Source organism: Stenella coeruleoalba (genome assembly GCF_951394435.1).
Source record: "Stenella coeruleoalba genome assembly, chromosome: 10".
Lineage (NCBI taxonomy): Eukaryota > Metazoa > Chordata > Mammalia > Artiodactyla > Delphinidae > Stenella > Stenella coeruleoalba.
This window is the reverse complement of record NC_137156.1, coordinates 84,230,391-84,253,957: the sequence shown is the minus strand read 5'-3', so window position 1 is coordinate 84,253,957 and position 23,567 is coordinate 84,230,391. Positions and strand designations below refer to the sequence as shown.

Genomic DNA, 23,567 nt, shown 5'->3' with positions numbered 1-23,567 from the left:
TCAGCAAATCCTTTCACCTCTCTGGGCCTCAGTTCCCTCGTGTGTAGAATGGAGACAACTGGATGCTGACTTCGTAGGGTTACTATCTAAAGGAGACCACATATATAATGTGCTTAACAAACATGAACACGTGTTTTTCTTATTATAAATTAATAAACATTTGCCCACTCACAAGCTTTTAGCCACAAAATATGCAAGCAGTATATATGTTCTTTTCCCAAATCTGAGTTATCAGCAGGAAATCTTTGGAAAGCACAAAGCTGCTGAAGTTAAGAGGACTGAGTACTGCCGGGATAGTGTATTTTTTGTATTGTCGAAAACTTGCCCAATAAGTATATATCTACTTCTGTCACAAACAAATGCATACATACATACATACGTAAGCCTGTTTTAATTTGGAAATAAAATATTTATGAAGCATGTTCTTATTAATTCAGAGGCTGAAACTCATGATACACATACCAAAACACATTCCTTTATACTGCACAGAACAGAGATAAAGGGCTTGAAAGAGGGAGTCCAGGGAATTTCTAGCACCATCTTGCATCAAAAAGCTCAACCTTCAACATTCTATTATGTACAGGGCAATAGGTGAGGCCCTCATTTTCACCTGAAAAGTCTCCATTTCAAGACAGAATTGTTTCCTCTTGTTGCTTATTGCTGTCATTTTGTTCATACGTATTTGTCTCATCTCATTAACTAAATTTTGAGTTTTTGAAAGTCAATACCCATTTGTTTTATCTCGATTGTTGCAGTATTTCTACATAGTGCCCAATGCAGCATTAAATATTCACTAGTCATTCGAAAAGTTCAGGAGTTGTTAGTTGTTCTTTCTCTGGGGGTGGTTGTTCCAGCCAAGCCCATGATACAGGTTGTAAATGGGCTCTCCATAAATGGATTTAGCCTGCAGATAGGTTTCATTTTGTGTACAGAATATTTTGAAATTTTTAGTTGGTGTCAAGATTTTTTAAACATTGGGAGATTTCATGCCCAAATCCAGATTTCCAGCATTGGCTGAAAAATCAAAACATCGGATCAATTAGATCAACATTCCCACATGGTAGCACTGTGCCGGGAATGACAGCGGCTGCATCCTTTAGAAGGGGAGAATGCATTCTCCAGTTTGCCACAGTTCCCACCATTCCCCATTGCCACACACCTGTCTAGTTCACTGATTTGTTACTTACTGGGACCCTGAATTCATCACTTCTGAGAAGTTCTCTGGTTGATTTTTCACACTTAGAGTCTCTGGGGCTTTACTGCTTTGTCCATATTCTGTTCAGGCTTCTGATCATGGTCTCCCATAACTGGAACAATTTCTTTCAGGAAAGCAGTTTGGAAGTGCTGCCTCCTTCCTGAAGCCATTTCTGGTTTTCCTCACCCAATGGCACCCTTTGAATTTCTCCTATAAATATCACTTTTCACCTTGTCTACAGGTAAAGGAAGCACTTGTCCAGAGTAAGCACTCAAAACATTGTAGCCTTATTATTACAGCTATTCATGTTTGCACCTTTTCTTCCAGATTGTAAACTCCTTGCTTGCGTGAAGGGTTTTACTCATCTTTAGACCCCAATGAGTGATCTGTACAAAATTGGTGTTTAATAAATGTGCATTGAATTAAATAGAAATGCACACAGAGAGTTGGATTCATAACAAGAATTTAATAAATTAGGATGCAAAAAAATCTGTGAGCCAGTGAGGTTGGATGGGCAACAAAGGTGGTAGGGGAAGGATAAAGCAGTGTTTCTCATTCAATAAGAATAACAGAAAAGCTTCTTAAAAATACACATTTCTGGTCCATGAGCCTTCTGGAGCTGAGGTCTAGGAGTCTGAGGTTTGGTCAAGCTATGCAGGTAGTTCCCAGGCATACCAGCTTCACAGTAGTTCTCAATTGTGAATTAATTAATTTCACCTTTGGAGCCTAACTCCACTTTCAGAGATTCTAATGTATATAACTGTCTTGAGTATTAAAAACAAAACCAAAACCCTTCCACTCTAATATGTAGCCAGAGTTGATAATTCTTTATTAGGGTAAGAATACATTTAAAAAGTTTTCTTTGTTCTATTGTGTGTCTTTTATTTAGCTGTTTTTGGTATTTTATAAATATTGATTTATCAGAAGATTAAAGTTGGAAAGAAAGTCACCCCCACTTTAACAATATGAGCTAATATTTATTAAACATTTGCCGTGGGTTAGGCACTATTAAAAATGCCTTCTATGTATTAACTAATTCAGTCCTTAAAACAACTTTATAAAGTCGGCATTATTATTATCCCTGTTTTAGGTTGAGTAATTAGAAAAGCTGGGCTTTGAACCCAGAGAGAACAGCCCTGGAGCTCCTATTGTCAAGCCAGAGCCCCTCTGCACCAAGAAAATCCAGTAAATGTCCCACATCTTCCAGAAAATTCTTCAGGACTTCTCTGACCCAGATCAACCTTACTGACATATTTTATATTGCATTTTTCATGTTCTACTCTGTGTCCAGTTTTTTTCCCCAAACATATACAGAGCACTTTTTGGACGCTCAGCCTTACGCTCTTCATCTCCCCTGCGGGGCTCTGCTTTGCCCTCCACCCTCTGTGTGGTTCTTTAGTGACTGTTTCACATGTACTGGCTTCCTCTCCGAAGAAATTATGTGCAGTTATGCGGGCCCAGCAAGCATTACTTTCTGCACTGCCCCCTTATCTGAGGTTCGTGGTGAATAGACAGTATTGCGTGGTGGTTAGGGTGTCGTCAGACCTGAGTTTAAAGATAGGCATGACCACTTTCTAGTTTCATATTCTTGGGCAGATCAATTAACCTCCCTGAGCCTCAGGTTCCTCCTCTGTAAAACGGGGACCCTTTCACTCAGCTGACAGTGAATGATCTGTTGCGATGTGCCAGGGGCTGAACTAGGTAAACACAGACGCTGGCCTCACCAGGCTTCCAGGCCAACCTCTTTCTCCCAGGAGAACAAAATGAGATGATAGCAAATGAAGCTCTTCCTTAGCTCAGGTCAGAGGGGCATGTAATAGACACTCAATGAATGTTACCTATTCAGTCAATATCTTCTATTTAATGAAAAGCAAGCAGTCCATTTGACACCAGAAGAAAAGTTAATTAAACCTCACACTGCACAAATACAATATTATACATCACTCCATCTCGAGGCTTTACTGATTTTGCTGTCTGTTTCATGTCAGTGGCGGTTACTCCAGGACCTGGGAAACCAAGACAGCCCTCTCGCCCCCGCGTTCCCATCTTTTTCTGTAGGCTAGTGATCAGTCAGAAGAAGGAAAAGGAGAAGAAGGAGGAGAAGAAGAAAAGGAAGAGGAGGAGAAGGAGAAGGAGAAATGCCAACACCAGGGTTACAGAAATTATAGTCTCTTCCAAATACTGACATTAGATGAATCAACTAAACATTCACCAAAATACAGAGCTGTATAATTGTGTAGTCACAAGATAATTATTTCTCAAAATGGATTTAGTTTAAAAAATGAATTCACTCATACTGTATAGAGTAGTGGGTGTGGTCATGGGACACACATTTAAAGCTGTCTGGGAAATATTTTCTCTCTGCCCTGTCAGTGTACCTCTGGGTCTCTACTTGCCAACCCATTTGGAGATAATAGGAAAACCTCAATGGCTCCTTCACCAACGGTCCTCCCTTTTTCCACCCCTTCTCTCCTTTGCTATAGTACACTCAGCATCAGATCAAGTTGGAAGCTCTGTCCCGTCACTTAGTAGCGATTTTGAGTTAACCCCTCTCTTCCCTTTCTTCATCTGTAAAGAAAGCACAACAAAACACTGCTGAATCACAGAACTGTTCTGCCTGGCATTGGATAGGCTTTCTCTTCTTCCCTCTTCTCTATCTGTCTCTGCCTCTCTCTTTCTCTGTCTTTGTCTCTCTGTCTCTTTTCTTTCTCAGTACCTTCCCTCCCTCCCTTCCTATTTCTTTCTTTCAGGAGCAGAAACGCCAGTTTGCGGGAATCTCAAATTAAGTCATTAGCCAGACCCAGTCCCATCCCTGGCTAGATTCTGTGCTTCCCGCAGCCGCCGGTGTCTCATTCATTCCCTTTATTCTAAGGGCAGTCGAGTGTTGGGATGCTTGAAGCCACGGAGGCGGAATCAAGTCCCTCCCAGCTCTTTTGAGTCGGAGGGAGAGATGATAGGCGCGGGCTGGTGACCCCCTCCATTTCTCCCACTCTTGGGAGCGCCAGCCGCTCCGCGCCCTTTGGCACCAGTACCTTTTCTCTGTAGGGAAGGCAAGCCCAGCCCGCAGCGGCGCGGCGGGGGCCGAGAGCGCCCCCTCCCTTCCTCTCGCTCCCCCTCCCCTTCCTCCCCTCCCGATACAATGACTGGGCCGGAACAGCGCATCAGAGGAGTCTCATTGGCAGCGGCCGCCCCAGCCTCGGGAGAGGCGGCGGGCGGGGGCAGCTGGGGAGAGAGGAGCCCAGAGCTGGGGCTGACAGCGAGAGGAGGCAGGCAGGACGGAAGGACTGCAGGACGCGAGGAAGGCGGCCCGGGGCGCTGCTTTAAGTGTGGATCAAAGCGAGGACGCGCGGCGAGCGACGGCGGGGGCGACGAGCAGCCCCGGGCTGGGGGATGCGGCGGGAGCTGGCTGCCCTGCGAGCCCGGGAGTCGGGCTGCGCGGCTCACGTGCAGAGCAGGAGCTTGGGCAGAGAAGAGGAGGAGAAGGAGGAAGGCAGACGCCGGGGAAGGCTCTGTGCAGAGCGGAGTTGCGGGGCTGGCGCAGAGCCGGGTCCTCAGGTCCCGCGCGGTGAGCAGCCGAGACAATAAAGTAGCGGACGACAGCCCCCCCGAGCGCCGGAGGCTGGAAGCAGCAGAGCAGGTAGGTGGGCGACTGCCCCGGGTGCCCCGAGCGCAGAGCTAGGGGCGACCGTGCCACGCGGCCACAGCGGCGCTTGCAGTGCGCCCGGGGCGCAGCGCGCGCGTTTGGAGACCCCCAGTGGAGGTGCGGGTCCCGGGCGCTCCCGCGGGCAGGAAACCCCGCCCCACCGCTCCGCTGCTGCCTGCCGCCTCCGCCGGAGTCCCTTGGGCACTTGGTGCGGCGCTTTGGTCGCTTTGGTGGTTTGGAGACAGGAAGTTTGGCGGTTTCGGGGCGTTGGCGCTGGTGGGGCTTGCAGGCGCGCCGCCAGGGACCATGTGCTTTGGTTGGCGCGTTCGTGGGAGGTGAAGAGAAATGCTGATGAATCCCAGGTCGGGCTTCCCAGAGGTACTTTCAAAACGCGGCGAGAGGAGTGGAGGGGGGAAATCCCTTGCGTTTGCAGAGGATACTAAGGGTTTGGTTTGGCTGCCCTTTTCAAATAGGTGTGTCTGATCCTTGCCGCTCCTATGCTGAAGTGGCTGTATGCGTGTGGATCGCTCCCTATCTATTTTCTGGAGTATTTCACTTTTTACTTTCATCTGGTGAGGGAAAAACAAAGATGATATTTTGGGAAATGCCATTCGATTTGGACTAGGGGATGAACTCTTCCTTTGCGTTGAATGACTTGTGTTCCGAACGATACTGCTGAGCAGTGCCTGGTCTTGTTCACAAAAGGGGCGAGAGCTCGTACTAAACCTTCCCCGGGCCTGAGAAAGCTGCAGCAGGAGGAGGTCTCTCGTTCTCCTTTGTGTGGCCGCTTCCTTCCAGATGTGAGAGGGTTGGGCTAGGCGCTCCTGGGTGGGGTAATAATTATCTTGAACATTCCTGCGATCTGCTAGGACTTGTAAACATACCAGAGCCAACTCCTCTGAACTTTGCGAACCGACTTGGTCTACTTGCTGGTACCCAGACGGCTGCGTCTGGAAGGTGGCCCCTTGGTGGGGAAAAAGACCCTGGAGTGCTGACAGCCGCAGTCTTTCCAGAAAGGTGGTTGATCCTTCAAGGTTAGCTAGTTTCTGGATACCCCAGAAACTTGTCAACTCAGTTGGAGGTTGGGTACAAGATTTTAGCGCAATTCCTGGCTTGCTGTTTCCTGTCCTAAAGAGAATGGGTCTGTGGAGCTTCCATATCAAACGTCTGCAGGGGAAGAGAAGCAGCTTCGCCTTACTTAACCTCACCAAGCTGCTTGCTCTTTGATCTCCCACACACGTACTGTTACGAATGGCGCTTAAGAGAGCTTACTATGGGACAGGCACCCCAATAGGCAGTTTTGGGGCATGGTAAATAGTCCACAGAGTGGTAAACTAAGCCCTAGAGCGAGGTTAAGTAACCTGCCATAAGTTACACTGGTGATTTTTGGTTTACATGAGGTCTGTTTCCAGATGCCAGGGTCTTAACTGTAACAGTGCCTCTAAAAAGGCTGTGCCGTGGTGGCATTGATGATGATGAAACAAAAATAATTACAATCACAACAACCATAAATACCTCCTGTGTTTTTCATAAGATTAAATCAGATGATGTTTAAAAGAGTGCCTGAACCAAGGTGAGCACTTAATGTATATTTTGGTCTCTAAATGTCATAAACTAGGTGATGGGTATACTGATGATTCTGTGAGTCTTCCTTCTTTTTTGTATATCTGCAAAATTGGAAATAAAGAGTAAATGTACGTGCACTCGCGCACACCACACACATTCACCTCTACCTTTTGAACAGTGCTTGTTACACTTCCTAAAAGAGGGTCAGAAGAATTCACGCAATTCCCAGAACTTCTTGAACAGAAGAGGTTTATCATTTCCTCATGACATCTGCAGGTATTAATTAAACACTTCATTTGCTTCAATTCAGTAACGCAGGTGGGATGCATTTGAACACTATGGTGATGGAAAATGAAGGAATCTACCTAAAACACCATTATAGTGAGGTCTGATTTTCATGATCACCTGGAGAGTTCTCAGAAGTCACCTCTCCTGGGTGTGCAAGTGATTGTCTTAAACTTCACTTGGTTTTGAAATGAATAATGGTTTTGAATTTCCATTTTCGCCGCCCGAAAGTTAATGGGCTTCTCAAACAGGCAGACAAATATGTTTGAGCCTGACAGGCTGGAAAAGTGTGGGAGGAGTTAACTTTACAGCCACTCCAGAGTGGAAATGCAGAGTTTTCTCAGGACTGTTTATTTGACTGGCCTCTATTTCCAGCAAGCCTGAGAATCCGAGCTCTCCGTTTGATTCCACAGATTTAATCAAGACTCTGCAGTGCTTCTGAGCAGACAAAAAGGAAGTTTTGGCTAACTGACAATACAAATAAGGTACATGGAAAACAGTTAAAAATACCCTGTCTTGTCCAGCCTGCAGTCATTGTCTGAAATTTCAGGAACTCTTCATAGTTATTTTACACACGTAAGTGAAGGCATCAGGCTTATTATACTGCAAGGGATTTCTCTGTCTCTCTGTCCCTCTCTTCTTCCCTCCCCCACTTACTCCTTCTCTCTCCCTCCCTCCGTCCATCCCTCCCTCTGTCCTTCCCTCTCTCCCTCCCTCTCCCTAAATCTGCCCCAGAGATTTGATCTTATTATGAAGGCACTATTTTTACATATTCAGTGCTTGCTGAGGTTCACTGAAATTATTATCTTTAACCTGTAGATAAATAAATCACGTAACTCAGCTCATCAGCAAAACTTGGGTGTCTATTTCCTTACTTAGCTATCTCTCTTCTCTCTCTTTTTAGACATGGTTTTTGTTTTGTTTTAGAACTCCACTTATCTTTTTATTTTGTAATTTATTTATATTTAGGTCATTAAGATTTTTTTCTCCTGGTTAAATGTGTGTCCTGTGCGGTCAGAGAGAACTGGTGAGATAGCAGTTTTCTATTGCTAGATGCTTAATTTAGGGGCCAAACCTCCTGTTTTCCTCAATAACCTGATTAAAGTTATCGTGTCATTAAAAAAAATCTCATTCTTCCTGGTGAAATCAATTTTTAACCTAATCTCATAAAACAGTGTTTTTCAAAATGAAGGTCATGAAATTTAGTGGGTCGCACCAGTATTTTTTTTAAAGTATTACAGGACAGGAAGTATCAGCATCGTCATGTGTTAGTAAAGGTTCTGTAGTTTCATGAAACTTTGGGTCAGTCCTGTATCCGGGGCTGTGTGCAAACTCTGGGTTGCAGGATTAAATGTAATTCATACTGTGAGTTGCTGTCAAAAAGTTTGAAAGTCACTGCCACAGGGTGTGTTTGTATAATAAGTGACAAATACCCAATTTAAAGGGAATTAGGATATATATATATTCCATATATACAGGTTCGACTTTCTAAAAGGTACATAGGTAAGACTGACTTCAAGAGCATCTTGCTCGGGGCTGAACAGTTACTTCAGGATCTGATTCTTTTCATCTTTTTTTTTTTTTTTGGCTGTACGCGGGCCTCTCACTGTTGTGGCCTCAGCCGTTGCGAAGCACAGGCTCCGGACGCGCAGGCTCAGCGGCCATGGCTCACGGGCCCAGCCGCTCCGCGGCATGTGGGATCTTCCCGGACCGGGGCACGAACCCATGTCCTCTGCATGGGCAGGCGGACTCTCAACCACTGCACCACCAGGGAAGCCCTGATTCTTTTCATCTTAAGCTCTGCCTTTCTCTTCCTTCCTTTTGGTTCCTTGTTGGGTGGCAAGATGACTGTAGCAGTTGCCCGTTTACACAATTCCAGGTTCAAGTCTAACAGAAAAAGCATAAATCCTCCTTCCCCAGTTGTTGAGCAAAACGTCTCAACACCAGTTCTGATTAGCCCAATTGGCTTGACTGGAGGAAACCCCATCGCCCTAGTGGTGGAGTCCTATCCAGGCCATATGGACCATGGACGCTGGAGGCCTGGACCTCCAGATGAATACAGTTGCTGGAAAAGGGGCAAATGGATGCCGAGAAGTTGAATAGAGTTCACCACAATTTTCAAGTGCCTGACTCAGTGTAGGCTGATTTCTGTGCTCTTTGATGCCCCAAATGATGGAGGACGAACGGAATTATATTCAGGCACATAGGTTATCAATATTTCTCATGTGTGTAAGGAAAGCCTTAGCTGCCACTTTTACCACGGTCAATATCAGGACTTGGAGATCACAGTGCAGAGCAGGTCAAATTAATGGTGGTTTTTGTACCTTCCAGTGACACTGAGGGAAAAAGGCAGATATATTGATTTAAAACCCACTGTAGACCCTAGGTCTCTTTTTTGCATCTATGTGCAAATCTTGGAAGGCAATTATTTTAATCAATGTGTTGTGCAAATGTGGTGAAAGTAGTTCTTTAGAGTAGTGTCTTAGGCAAATTATTTGAAGAGTACACCTCCTTATGGGCCAAGGCGAATTGAGTTCTCTGCTCTGCAGCTCTTCATTTTGGAGATATTTATCCGTGTCTGTGTTGCTTCGCCCCTGGGGATGTGCTGCTTTTAATTGTGCTCTGTCACTTTAGGTACAATTATCCAGTGGGAAGGGGACCCTATTGTATGGGGCTGTGAGGATAATGTTTACTCCCAGCAGGGGATCCCCGGAAGTCAGGTGATCATGCTGGCTTGCCCCGGTCAGTCCTGGTTAATGTCTGAACCTCCAGTTTGAACAATAAAGTACATGGTCACTTCACCTATAAAGGCTATTTTAGGGGGCCATGATGAGGGGTCTTTTTAATAGATTAAATTATAAAGAACTCCTCTCACCAGACAAGATTAAATGGTAGCTAAGGATGTGTGCTCAAGTGGTAGAAATATTATAAAGGAAAGCAAAAAAGTGAATGCCGAAAAATCATGAGTGTGGTGGGTCTCAACCAGGGGTGATTTTGCCCCTCTGGGCACATTTGTCAGTGTAAAGAGAAATTGTTAGTTGTTGCCACTTGCGGGAGGATGCTAAAGGAATCTAGTGGGTAGAGACCAGGGTTGCTGGTAAACATCTTAACCATGCACAGGATGGTCCCCACGACAAAGAATTATCCAGCCCCAAATGTAGATAGTGCTGAGGTTGAGGAACCCCTGGACAGTGGTTACATTTGGAGGGGAGATAGGGAAAGTGTTTAGGAGTTTCTGGGGCAGCACAGCGATGGATACATGGCTTTTCACTTGGAGATAATTATGGAGCTGTATACTTATATTTTGTTCACCTTTTTATGTATGTTATACTTAAAAAATTTTAAAGCGTTAAAAAAATAAACTTCTTACCATAATTGAAGGGTGAAACTCCTGATGCCTGGTAGCAACTTGTTCCGATATAAAGACTAAGTAAATAATAGTAGAACTAATGATAATAAGAGCTGCTCACCTGTGCTGGGAATTACACTGCCAAGATTATGTAATATTTGTCAAATTGGCAAAGTCTGTGTGTTGACCAGTCTTTTACAGAAGAGAAGGATAGGTTGTGGTTATAAACGTTGGCTCTCATGTCAGATGACCTGCCCTCAAATCCAACTGCACCACTTACTAAATGTGTGGCTTTGAACAAGTGGCTTAACCTTTTTTGTGCCTCAGTTTCCTCATCTCTAAAATGGGGAGAATAAGATTTCCTACCTCATTGGGTGATTATGAGGATAAAATAAGTGTTTCATGCAGTGCCTGCGACATATTAAATATTCCGCAAATGTTAACTTTCTCCTAGCTTTGTGGAGGCTAGGAAGAAGTGGAAATAGCTATATTTTTTATCGAACACTATGTGTACCACATCTCAGTCTAAGCATTTTTCAGCTATTGTTTTCTTTATTCTTACGAATCCTGTGATCTGGGTGTTAAGGCCATTTGTTGTTATTACTCCCATTTTACAGATGAGGAAAACTGAGACTTAATGAAATTAGCAAGGAATAGAGGCTTAATTGCAACCCCAAGTCATTTTGACCCCAGAGCCTCTGCTTTCATTTATTGTGTCATATTGTTAGACTTGGAAAGGAGCTTTGAGATCAACTAACCTTCAAAAATGAGCCCCAAAGATGGAATGTGACTTGGCAAGTTATTTAGGGATGGTATAGGGCCAGAACCGAGGTTTTCTGCCTCCCACGACCATCTATATTTTGAGGATACATGCATCCATCTCACAGAGCAACCACGCTGAGTGGGAGCAGGCATGGACCAGGAATGCTAGATCTGGTGTTGGGGAGATGTCTTCTAATCCAGCTACAAAAAGTCTAGTGCTGTGTTACTGGCGGAGGTGAACCCCTGGTGAATATGAGTTAATTTTAGATGATAGATGGAGAATCATTTTACTTTAGTGATTATTTATTTATTTTAATGTGTACCCCCCTCCCCAATTTTTTTTCCCTCAGACCTTCAAACTTTATTAAATAGTAGATTTCTTTCGGCCTTGCCAAATAGCTATTAACAGACAATATTATTGCTTAAGATGAGGCTAGCAAGACACAGTGTCAATGTAAAATCACTTAAAAATATATATTAGGTAAAACATAAGGTGGGTAGTATTGAAAAATGACAAAAGCTACGAAGGGGAAGATGTGAATGACTGAAGTCCAGGAAATAGTGGGCTAGAGCAATGTCTGTCCAACTCTGTGCACAGGAATCAGTTGGGAATCAGATACTGATTCAGTAAATCTGGGGCAAAGCCTGAGATTCTGCATTTCTAACAAGCTCCCAGATGATGCTGATGGTGCTGGTCTATGGACCAGTTTGCCTAGGAAGGGATCAGAGAATCTAGAAGATTCTTGGACATATGCTGGGTGCCATGGAGGATTCAAAGAAATGTAAGGTACAATGAGATATCACCTCACACCTGTCAGTGGCTATCATCAAAAACTCTTCAAATGACAAATGTTGGCAAGGATGTGGAGAAAAGGGAACACTCCTACACTGTTGGTGGGAATGTAAATTGGTGCAGCTACTGTGGAAAACAGTACGGAGGTTTCTCAAAAAGCTAAAAATAAAATTACCATATGACCCAGCAATTCTACTCCTGGGTATATATCTGAAAAAACAAAAACACTAATGTGAAAAGATGCATGCATCCCAATGTTCATAGCAGCATTATTTACAATTACCAAGATATGGAAGTGACCTAAATGTCCATCAATAGATGAATGGAAAAAGATGTGACCACACACACACACACACACACACACACACACACACAAAATGGAATACTACTCAGTCATAAAAAGTGAAATTTTGCTATTTCCAACAACACGGATGGACTTGGAGGGGTATTATGCTAAGTGAAATAAGTCAGAGAGAGAAAGACAAATACTGTATAACTTATACGTAGAATCTAAAAAAATAAAACAAACTGGTGAATATAACAAAAAAGAAACAGACTCACAGATATAGAGAACACATTAGTGGTTACCAGTGGGGAGAGAGAAGGATGAAAGGGCAAAACAGGGGAGAGGATTAAGAGGTACAAACTATTAGGTGTAAAATAAATAAGCTACAAGGATATATTGCATGACACAGGGAATATAGCCAATATTTTATAGTAACTGTAAATGGAGCATAACTTTTAAAAATTGTTGATCACTATATTGTACACCTGTAACATATACTACATCAACTATACTACAAAACAAAAAAACAACAACAAAAAAACCCACAAAGAAATGTAAGGGAATCCTGTTGTCCAGAAGCTTAAGCTAGTTGGGGAGAGAAGATGTGAATGAACGTGGGTGGTAAACTCCCCCATCCAGAGAAAGTGCAAACTCCCCCATCCAGAGAAAGTGCGACACCAAAAGAGAGGTACAGGGATGGTGATCTGCCCCAGAGTTGCTGCAGTGGGGTAGCAGGAGCGGGTAGGGTTTCACTTTGGCCTGAAAGATGTGTAGCAGCAAGTGGGGAGTTACCAGACAGGCTTGATGAGCAGGCCACGGAAGACTCCAAAAAATGCCTTCGCCAGCAAAGTGGAGATTTCAGGAACAATCTGATCAGTACACTGAAACGTTCCCTTAGGATAACCTCCCTTTTTAAAGAACAAGCCCCATTGCCCAGTCGTAATAGTCTGCATTTGTTGAGTCCCTATGAGTGCCAGCTACTTGCCAAGTGCTTTCCAGACAGTATGTATTTCATTCCATTTCCACCATGAACCACCGTAGCTCACACTTTATAGAGGTGAAAACGGAGGCTTGGAGAGGCTGCATCACTACTCAAAATCACACATCTGGTTAGTGATAGACCTGGAATTCAAAGTCAACCGAGTCTGTGCTCTTGGACATCACACTGCAAGTGGCTCTTGGACATCACACTGCAAGTGGCTCTGCTTTGTGTTATCCCCGACAGTTACAGCCTGCGTGAGAGGCTCAGCTCTCGAGAGAGAGCATAGCTCACTGGAGATTCTAATGGCTTATCTTGTTTCAGGTAAGAATATTGCCCTCTAAAACAGATCCGGAACCCTCAGCCAAAGTTGATTATATTCCTTTCTGCCGTGCTGAATAAACTATGACCAGACTGGAGTTTTTAGCATTGTGACCTTCCATGAGAAATAAGTTCAAAACCCCCTCGCCCCCGCCTCGCTCCTGCAAATAAACACTGAATGTTTTGTTGCAATGAGAAGGCGCTTTGGAAATCACCAGGTAGCCTAGAGAGACAGTTATTGGAAATAATTATGCCTCTGCCACAGCATAGGGCCCATCACTGCCCTTCCTGATTCAAAAGGTCTTTCTGGAATACCAGCATCCACGTTCCAGCTGGAGCTTATGACAGCCGACAGCGGCGGTAGGGAACCCAACAGTGGATGAGGCCTGAGGATTGTTTTCCGGCTTCCCTTGTTGCACCTGACTGAGCCCATCCCATCAATTCAGTCCTCGAAAAAGAGCAGGGGGACCATATGTGACCTGAATGGGAGGCACGAATCACAGAGCCAGCTCTGGCCCTGGTTCATCCAAGTGTACTACTCCGGCAGGGTTCTCTGCCGGATGAAGGAGGAGCTGGGGAGAAAGGGGTGCGGTGACCCTGGGTGGAGAGTCAGAAAAGCTGAGTTCTGATCGCAACTCAACAGCAGACTGACCTTAGCCAGTGTTAATTACCTTGCTGGATTTATCAAGTGGGGGTGATCTTTACACTCTGAACCACCAGAAGTGCACCCAGACCTTCAAATCGTATGAAAGATTTGCACTTTATTCACAGCCGTTGCACTGTTCTCACTTTAACTTTTTTTAAAAAGGGCTCAGAGAACACACTAGTGATTACTAATGTGCAGAGGATGGGGGAGGGGCGAGATAGGCATAGGGGATTAAGAGATAAAAACTGCTATGTATAAAATAAATAAGCTACAAGGATATATTGTACAGCCCAGGGAATATAGCCAATATTTTTTTGGACTGTGTTTTTATTTATTTATTTAAAGAAATGTCTAAAACTTAAAATGGATTGATTGATTCATCGCGGCCGGGTCTTCGTTGCTGCGCGCGGGCTTTCTCTAGTTGCGTTGAGCAGGGGATACTCTTCGCTGCCGTGCGCGGGCTTCTCATGGCGGTGGCTTCTTTTATTAAGGAGCACGGGCTCTAGGCACGCGGGCTCAGTAGTTGTGGCTCCCGGGCTGTAGAGCGCAGGCTCAGTAGTTGTGGTGCACGGGCTTATTTGCTCTGTGGCATGTGGGATCTTCCTGGACCAGGGCCCGAACCCATGTCCCCTGCATTGGCAGGCGGATTCTTAACCACTGGGCCACCAGGGAAGTCCTGTTTTTTATTTTTGGTGACACCCGCACGGCTTGCACGTTCTTAGTTCCCCCACCAGGGATTGAACCTGGGCCTTAGGCAATGAAAGCATGGAGTTCTAACTGCTGGACTGCCAGGGAATTCCCTAGTCAATATTTTATAATAACTTTAAATGGAGTATAATCTATAAAAATATTGAATTACTATGTTGTACACCTGAAACTAATGTAATATTGTAAATTAGCTATAATTTTTAAAAAGTCTCAGATAAATAAATGCGTTTAAAAGAGGTTCTTTATCAGTAGCGTGTTGGTGGAACATTTCAGTAAAATTACTTGCTGTGTAGTAAAAATGAGCCTTGGTGTAACTTGTTCTATCAAGTAACCTTTCAGTATTTAAAGAAATCTCAAAACATTAAGATAGTGTGACTTCTTTGATAAATCAGGAAGGTTAAGGGTATTTGAGGCAATCACAAATGAACTGATTGCATCCATTTAAACATGCAACTTGAAATGCAGGCTCCTGATTAGGTAATGAAAACCATGTGCCCTTAGACTGGGAACAGAGAGCCCAGTCCCAGCGGGGCCGTAAGACTCAAATTGAGGACATATCATGGTAATTTGCTCCAACTGTGTTAAATTAATTCAATTTGTATTTTGAAGAGAAAAAAAGAAGCGTGTTATTTTATATACCTCCCTGTGCCCAGTCTAGCTGTACTTTCACTTCCTAAAGAATGGGCTGTCCAGTTTACTAGAAGTCAAAAGTTTGATTCAAACAAATTAAGAGTAAGAAAGCACTTTTGCAATGATTCAGCTGCTTTGAACAGTTCAAGTCTTGAGTGGTTCTTGATGTACTTTCTAGCACTGAGCTTAATTACACTTGGAAAAGCGTACTGGAAAACTATCATCGGTCCTTTTTAGATTTCAGAGAAAAGCTGTGAAAATGATAAAGGGTATTTAAAAATTGACAGTTTGTCAGCAAGTGTTCATGCTATTGGATAGATTCTTTCACTCTATAATAAGAGGGGAAAATGTAACTTTGCCTTCTTTCAGAGTATACAATGCAAACTCTCCCCTCCCTCCTCCCCCCTCCGCCACTTCTCCTACAGTTTCATTTGTATAGTATTGTCAAGGAATAAGAAATTTGTTTCACTAAAGTGATTTCTCCAGGTGACTAAAGCTTACCTCTGCCCACCTACATTATTTTTTTGCTTGAACTGTTTCTGATGGAAACATGGCACCTGCTTCTTTACTTTTTTGCCTGGAACATCACTTTTCATTCCTTGCCATCATCCTGTTACTCTTTGACAGCTGACTTGTGTGGGGCTGAGAGCCTCTGCATAAATAATATCGTATTTCTATTCTTTTGTAGGTGCCATTATTCCCAATAATAGGGTTCCTCTGAGTAGTTAGCAAATCCCAGGCAGGGTGCTAAGAATGTTATCTTCAGTATAGTCTTGGCTAATCTGCCAAACACTCCCGCCCCTGAGAAATGGGATTATTCCTTCTATTTTATGGGTGAGAAAATTGAGATTTAAGAAGCTAGTAGTGAGTTGTGGAGTGGGGATTTGAACCTGGATCTCTCAGTGAGAGATGCCTGTTGATAGGTAATACAAGAGTTGCCTCTGTTTCGCTTCTCTGCATATTTCTGTCTCTCTTCCTGCTTTTAAAACCTTCACCCAGGTAAGAGCCCAAGATGAGGTGTGTGCCTCTTTTACAGGGCATTTATTGGTATCTTCTTCCTTGAGTGTGGTTATGAGAATATTTCTGCTGATTGCGAGGTTCCCAGGCATCTTCTGCACAGGTGCAGTTTCGGGAAGTCAAACCTGTGAATTCATTACTATGTGGGCTAAGGCTTTGGGTAGATTGATTATAGGATTTGCTGCATTATGGTTTAGTGACATAACCAAGAAACCTGCAATCAGAGGAATGCCTGGCAAGTCTATAACTCAGGGGTCAGCACACTTTTTCTGTGAAGGGCCAGGTACTAAATATATAAGGCTTTGCAGGCCATTTGGGTTGCAGCTACCCAAATCTGTCTTTGCAGGGCAAGAATAGCCACAGATAAAACATAAAATGATGCATGAAGCTCTATTCCAATAAAACTTTATTTACAGAAACAAGCTGTGGGCAGGAGTTGGCCCACAGGCTTGTCGTTTGCCAACTCCTGTTATAATGGATGAAAGAACCACTCAGGGTATTTTAAAAGCCAAAGTAGGTAGAGAGTTCAGAGGCCATGTAGAGTAGTGACTTCGCCCAGGGACTCTGGAGACAATGCCTAGATTTGTCTCCTGGCTTCACCACTAACTACTGTAACTTAGTGTAACAAATATCTTAACCTCTCAGTTTTCTGTCTTTAAGATTGGGAAAATAATAGTCTTCCCTCTCAGGGTTGCTTTGAGAATTGTTTGTAAGATACTGAGAGCCATGCGCAGGACAAGAGAAGCACTACATAACTTTTTGTGAAATTAAGAATCGCAATGAATCCAATTTCTAGTGAGCTAAAATACCATAACACGTTGATGGAAAGAACGGAGACTTCCTTTGCTCTGAGTGAAGTGGAGGGCAGTGATAGTTCCCGTCGGGTGGATGGATGTGTGGCAGGAGAGGATGGCTTTGTGAAGCCTTAGTGAGGGCAGCTCAATGGGTCAGACAAGGCTGTGGCCCGGGAGTTACGGGAAGTGGGCTCCACACCACAGACAGTCTTTGTCTTACAAGTCACTTCCCTTTAGGGCCTTGGTTTCTGCATGCATGAAATAATGGGGTTCACCTTGATTAGTGGATATAGGCTGGCTGCTCACAGGTTGCATTCTGCCTACAGAGAATTTGATTAGTTCCTAGAGTGTTTTTTAAACATTTGAAATCATCATCAGCAACTATGAATCAGGAGATTCCACAAAAATTCAGGATTCCTGGTTTTTGTTAAAAATTCAGAAGCTCTAACAACACTGGTTGCATTCCTGCCTGACAGCTGTGGACCGGTGCTGGGGCATGGCGGCCCATGGGCTCTATTATGGACTGCCGTAGCAGAGGGTGTACGTGCCCAGTCTGTACCCTGGCCCTGGCCTTGGCCTCTCGGTCAAGCCAGCTTGACTTCCCACCACCTCTGCCTGCATTCATTTGTCTGAGGACTTTCTCTGACTGTGGAAGTGATGGTTTGGAAGTGCTGGGGAATTAAGACCCGTCTCTCCAGTGATGAAGGGTTTAGCATCTGGACATTCCAGCTCCCTTGCCCATCTGGTAGGATAACTAAGGTGAATATTCTGCACCATTTCCTAGAGTTTCCCCATGGCATTAAACCCTGGTCACTTATGGTGATAGTTGATTTAATAGGACCTTTTAATTAATTAATTTTAAAATTGAAGTAGAGCTGATCTAAGTGTTTCAGGTATATAGCAAAGTGATTCAGTTATAAATATATATATTCTTTTCCAGATTATCTTTATACTTACATATATATGTATGTATATATTCTTTTTCAGATTCTTTTCCAATATGGGTTATTACAAGATACTGAGTATAGTTCCCTGTGCTATATAGTAGGTCCTTTCTATCTATCTGTTTTATATATAGTAGTGTATATCTGTTAATCCCAAACTCCTAATTTATCCCTCCCTGCCTTTCTTCTTTGGTAACCATTAGTTTGTTTTCTGTGTCCTTTAGTCTATTTCTGCTTTGTAAATAAGTTCATTTGTATCATTTTTTAAGATTCCACAGCTAAGTCATATATTTGTGTTTCTCTGTCTGACTTCACTTAGTGTGATAATCTCTAGGTCCATCCATGTTGCTGCATTATTTCATTCTTTTTTTATGGCTGAGTAATATTCCATGGTAAATATATATACGACATCTAATAGGACACTTTGTTTTGATGACCTTTCCTTTCTTGTTTCATTTCCCCTAGTCTCCCACTGCTGTTCCCAGGGATGAACTCTCAGATAAACCTCAGATAATCACCCCACATTTGACCCCTTGTCCAGGGTCAGCTTCCAGAGGAAATCAGACTAAGAAAACCATAGTCCCTGCCACTGAGGCCAAATGAGAATTGCCCTTGTTTTTCATCAGGCTTGGGCAGTTTTTCTTGGGTAGAGAAACAGTTGTCCATCCCATGTCCTTCAAAAGAGGGAAGGTAAAGGAGTGAATGGGCTGAGGATTTCTAGAAGAAGGGGAGTTTATTTCCTTGTGTAAGTAAAGAATAGACAGAAAGTTTTTATGCAAGTGATCTTTACTTATTGAAGTCTTGTTACCAAACCAGGTTTTTTTGCCCAATTCTCAGCAAGCCAAAACTCTGAGACACCTTGCAGCAAAGAGAGTTTATTCTAAGGCAGCCAAACGGGAAGATAGGAGAACAAATGTCAGATCCGCCTCCCCGAAGGCAGGAGGCTCAGGGTATTTATGGGATGAAGAATAAAGTGGCAGGGCTTCCCTGGTGGCGCAGTGGTTGAGAGTCCGCCTGCCGATGCAGGGGACACGGGTTCGTGCCCAGGTCCGGGAAGATCCCACGTGCCGCGGAGCGGCTGGGCCCGTGAGCCATGGGCACTGAGCCTGCGCGTACGGAGCCTGTGCTCCGCAACGGGAGAGGCCACAACAGTGAGAGGCCCGCGTACCGCAAAAAAAAAAAAAAAAAAAAAGAATAAAGTGGCAGGGCAGGGCAGTCTGAGGTGCGGGGAGTGTGGGAGAAGGTGATTGGAAAAACAAAGGGTCACCAAAAGGACACTAGCACATGCCTAATTGGAGGGTATGTGGTCCTAATCCAGTCTTAACTGGCTCAGCTTAAACTAGACACAGGTGACTCCAAGTTCCTGGAAAACAGCCCTGGCAAACATCTTATTGTTTAGGTTACATACTGCTAGGAAGACATGCAAGTCTTTGCTAGCAACAACTATAACGACCTTGATTAGTGAGATGGATTTGACTCATGATTACCCGTAGTTTCAGCCTTGCCTCTATGGGTATCTGAATTTGTGATTCCTGCAATAGAGGATCCTTAAAATGGGACTATTTGATGGGGTATTTTGTGAGAAGCAATCCACATCTCTAGATTGTGATTGGTGAATTGTTTTAACCTGCCTGAGGAGACTTGTATTTTAAAAGAGGCAATTTGAGAGTCAAATTTGTTTTCTTATTGGGTGACCAACCATCCCCGTTTGTCTAGGGCTGCGAAATTTCGTGGGATGAGGGACTCTTTGTACTAAAACTGGGAAGGTCCTGGGCAAACCGAGATGAGTTGGTCACCCTATTTTAGATGCAGGTCACACACAGGACCTTTCAAAGTCTAACCTCTGAAAGATGATGTCCCTCCAATACATATATATTTCAAAAGAAAATTATATTTTAAAAATGACCCCAAACTTAAATGTATGCTAAAATAAAACAGCTGTGTCTAGATTTCTAACTAAAAATTGGAGTGAGTTTAAGAGCGTGACTTTGGTTTTGCTTTTTGTCTGTACCTCTGCTTGCCGTTTGGACTTGGCTGGCTGTGGGGTCACAGAACACTGTTAGTTAAGGGAATGGATTTGGAAACATTCTGTACTTCTTCCTTTTCACAGCCTCTACTCAGTCAAGCAGGGGCTCAGCAGGCGTGCTCCCCACATTTGAAGCTCTGGGTTCTCTCTTCGGGGGTGAAAGGGCACTTGGAAAAGTCACCTCACCTGTGTCCAAGGGGAAACCACTTACATGTGCATTTGCTCTGCCCTGGGTTCTCTCTCATCTTTCCTCTCCTGGGTGTTCATCTATTTTTAGTAACATTGTATGCTTTTTTTGTTTTTTTTTTTTTTTTGCGGTACGTGGGCCTCTCACTGCTCGTGGCCTCTCCTGTTGTGGAGCACAGGCTCCAGTCGCGCAGGCTCAGCGGCCATGGCTCACGGGCCCAGCCGCTCCGCGGCATGTGGGATCTTCCCGGACCAGGGCACGGACCTGTGTCCCCTGCATCGGCAGGCGGACTCTCAACCACTGTGCCACCAGGGAAGCCCCTAGTAACATTGTGTTTTAATCAGAGATGAACTTGTGAAGATCTTTGCACCCAAATTAGACGAGTGTGTCACAGCTGAATGAGAGAGAGGGACAGTCATGCCCCAGTCTGAGGACATAAACAGCAGAGAGTGTGAATGCACCAAGATCTGGGAATCTCTGTAAATCAGAATCCAGATGTGTTGTCTGCACAACACAAAGTGAAAGGAAGACCTGGGAATTTGAAGGTTAAAATGATTTTATGTATCAAATGAGGTAACTTTGACGGTGAAGTTGATATGTGAGGGTTAGTGGGAAAGTTCTAAGTAGATCTGGAGGCAGAAAGATACGTGTTTGAATCCAGGATCTGTCACCTAACTGCATGATTACCTTGTGAAGGTCAGGAAACCTTACTGAGCCTCCGTTTTCTCACTTATAAAATGGAGATAAGAAGGAAGGAAAGCTTACTTTTGTTGAGTGTTTGCTATATATTAGGGTCATTGTAGGCATTAGAGGAATTGTTTCATTTGAGAGTTTACGGTCCTGCGAGGTTGCCCCGTTTTACAGATGAGGAAATGGAGGCACCAAACAGTCAAATAATTTTCCCAGCATTACTCAGCTGCTCAGGGATGAAGCCAAAATTCACATCTGGTTCAGGCTGTCTCCTGAGCCTCTGCCAGCCTGTTCTCCCCATGGGGATCATAACTTACTCCTCATGCTGGTGGTCTTATTTGGGTTCATCCAGAAGCATATCCTAAGATAGACTGCAAGTAGTTTATTTGGGAAGTGCAGGAAACACCAGTAGAGAAATCAGGAAATGAGATAAGGAGTGGAAGGCCGCCCAAAACAAGTGTTAGCAGTTTAACTACCACAGTGGGCCAGTAGTGCGCCATCCCACTGGAGAGACTCAGGAACCAGCATAGTGCATGTGCCTTAGAATGATCCCATCTGAGGGGTGAGGGAGCTGGGGTATTTACACTCCAGCTCCCAAGAGTCATTAATTGAGGGCTCCTTCTGGGAGGTGAAGTATTTATTCCTAGGTGTTTCCCTGGTATCCTGTGCTTGGCAAAGGAGGACTGTGAGTCCAGGAAAGCTCTTGGCAAAGAAATGCAGGTCTGGCAGTTGGAAAAGGCCAGTGTGTCTTGAAATGGTAAAGAGAAGGGGCTGTGGAAGCAGCACATACAGCACCTACTACAGTGGTTATTAGAAATGGAGACAGTATGCACAGTGGCAGGCTTAGGGCCACCATTTATGGAGGGTTTACCATGATTACGTAAATTGACAGTAAAGGGACTTTTGAAGGCTTAGCATGAGTCTTGTGAATCATTGCTTGACCTAGAATTGTTCCCAGGAACCCATATTAAGACCTGCATGGGGTCAGCCTGCGTGTATTAATCATGAACTTCTAATAAATTCCAGGCCTGCCCAGCCCTCCACTTTGGACCTTTCAGAAGTGGGTCCCTCCACCTGAGGTCCATCGAAACACTTGCCGCCTTGGAGTCTGGGTGCAGAGGGAGGAGCCAGACTGGGTGCTTTGGCACGAAGACCGAGAAACCTCCTGTGTCCAGAACCCAAAGTTTACCCACCCTTTGTGCTCAGGGGAAGGGAGTTCCAAAAAGGATTGTGAGCTAAGAGCAAGGAGGGATAAATGTAGCTGGGCTGACATGATTAGCAAGAACTTTTTTGTTTTTCTAAAGAAGATAACAGCTCGTTTTCCTGCCACATCTTACGGTCACTTTTTCTTCCAGGATATAACTATTGAGTACTATAGCAGTTATAGTTTCCAGTGTCTCTCTTCCTTCCTACCCACCCATTATGGAAGTTCTCCATTTTGTGTGGTCTTGGTGGGGTAGTGCCCACCTTTCCATCTGAACCAAAGAAACCAGATTGTTCCTCTCTTCATGTGATGCAGTCATGAAATGTGGCAGAGACTGCTTTTCGTCCCCCAAGCCCATTTCCCTTCCTTTTTTTAAGTAATAACCCCCATCCTTTGGGTTTTCTCTGGGCACATGGCTGCCAAGACAGGGACTACATTTCCCAGCTTCCCTTGTGTCTGGTGTGGCCACGTGACCAAGCTCCGCCTACATGAATGGGAGAGGAAGTGATTTATGCAAGCTTATGAGTTGTTCCCAATGGAAGGAAACACCTTCTTGTTCTTGCCTCCTTCCCTTGAGCTGGAACAAGGAGGCAGTGGTGAGCCCTTGTCAATAATGGGGGTGAGGGCAGTATTCCAGGTGTTGATTTACAACCTCGGGGGGTCCCCAGGTGAAACCCGAAACTGGCCTTTGTACGCGGAGGGCAAGGAGAGACGGAAGAAAGAGGCAGATGACTCCAGACTGGTAGGTGGCAGTTCTAATAGTTTCCATGGTCCTCCTTCTCTTTATCTTTTAAAAAGAAAAACCCAGGAAGACGCGTCAGATTTTTGTAAATGAAGGTACGACAAGGGTGTGGCCAATTTTGCTTTGTGACCTTGTGCCGAAGATTTTGTGATACTACCTATATATCTTTACACACATGTATATATATCTATATCTATGTATCTGTATATCTATATATCTGTATGTATCCCAAACCGGCAATGGGACTTTTTCTATATAGCAAATAAATATTATTTTTTTCCTCCACCCACTCTCTCCCTGCATATGCACATCCCCACTTTATCCTTGCTCCTTTTCCCTTCCAACCATCCTTGCCCCTGGCTACATAGCCTCTGTACTCCTTTCTGATCTCTGCTGTCCCATCCCTGGAAAAAGGTCTGGAAAGAGAGTCATACTTGGGCTCTGAGGGAGGGTGAGAGGGAGGTCGTTCCCGGCTCTTCAGTGTGTGTAAAACAATAGGTTAAGATAGCGACAGACTTCATTCTTAAAGTTCACTTCTTGATGGGTCATTGTCAGACCCAAAAAAATTATTATTAGCTCTTTTTTTTTGTAAATTTATTTTATTTATTTATTTTTGGCTGTGTTGAGTCTTTGTTGCTGCACGCGGGCTTCCTCTAGTTGCATCAAGCGGGGGCTGCTCTTTGTCCCAGTGTGTAGGCTTCTCACTGAGGTGGCTTCTCTTGTTGGGGAGCACGGGCTCTAGGCCTGAGGGCTTCAGTAGTTGTGGCTCACAGGCTCTGTAGTTGTGGCTCGCGGGCTCT

General features: G+C 44.3%; 1 protein-coding gene across 5 annotated transcripts in view; it reads left to right on the top strand.

Moving 5' to 3' along the window:
* Positions 1-4,671: 4,671 nt before the first annotated feature.
* The window catches only part of FRMD4B (FERM domain containing 4B), a 335,623-nt gene continuing 316,727 nt past the window's right edge, over positions 4,672-23,567 (top strand). For 3 of the 5 annotated variants that reach the window (XM_079933826.1, XM_079933821.1, XM_079933824.1), the window contains exon 1: positions 22,408-22,771. The gene's annotated coding sequence lies outside the window, so the exon portion shown is untranslated. Of the gene's footprint in view, positions 4,837-22,407; positions 22,772-23,567 lie in introns of those variants that run through there. The other 2 variants (XM_079933823.1, XM_079933827.1) reach the window with 2 other exon arrangements.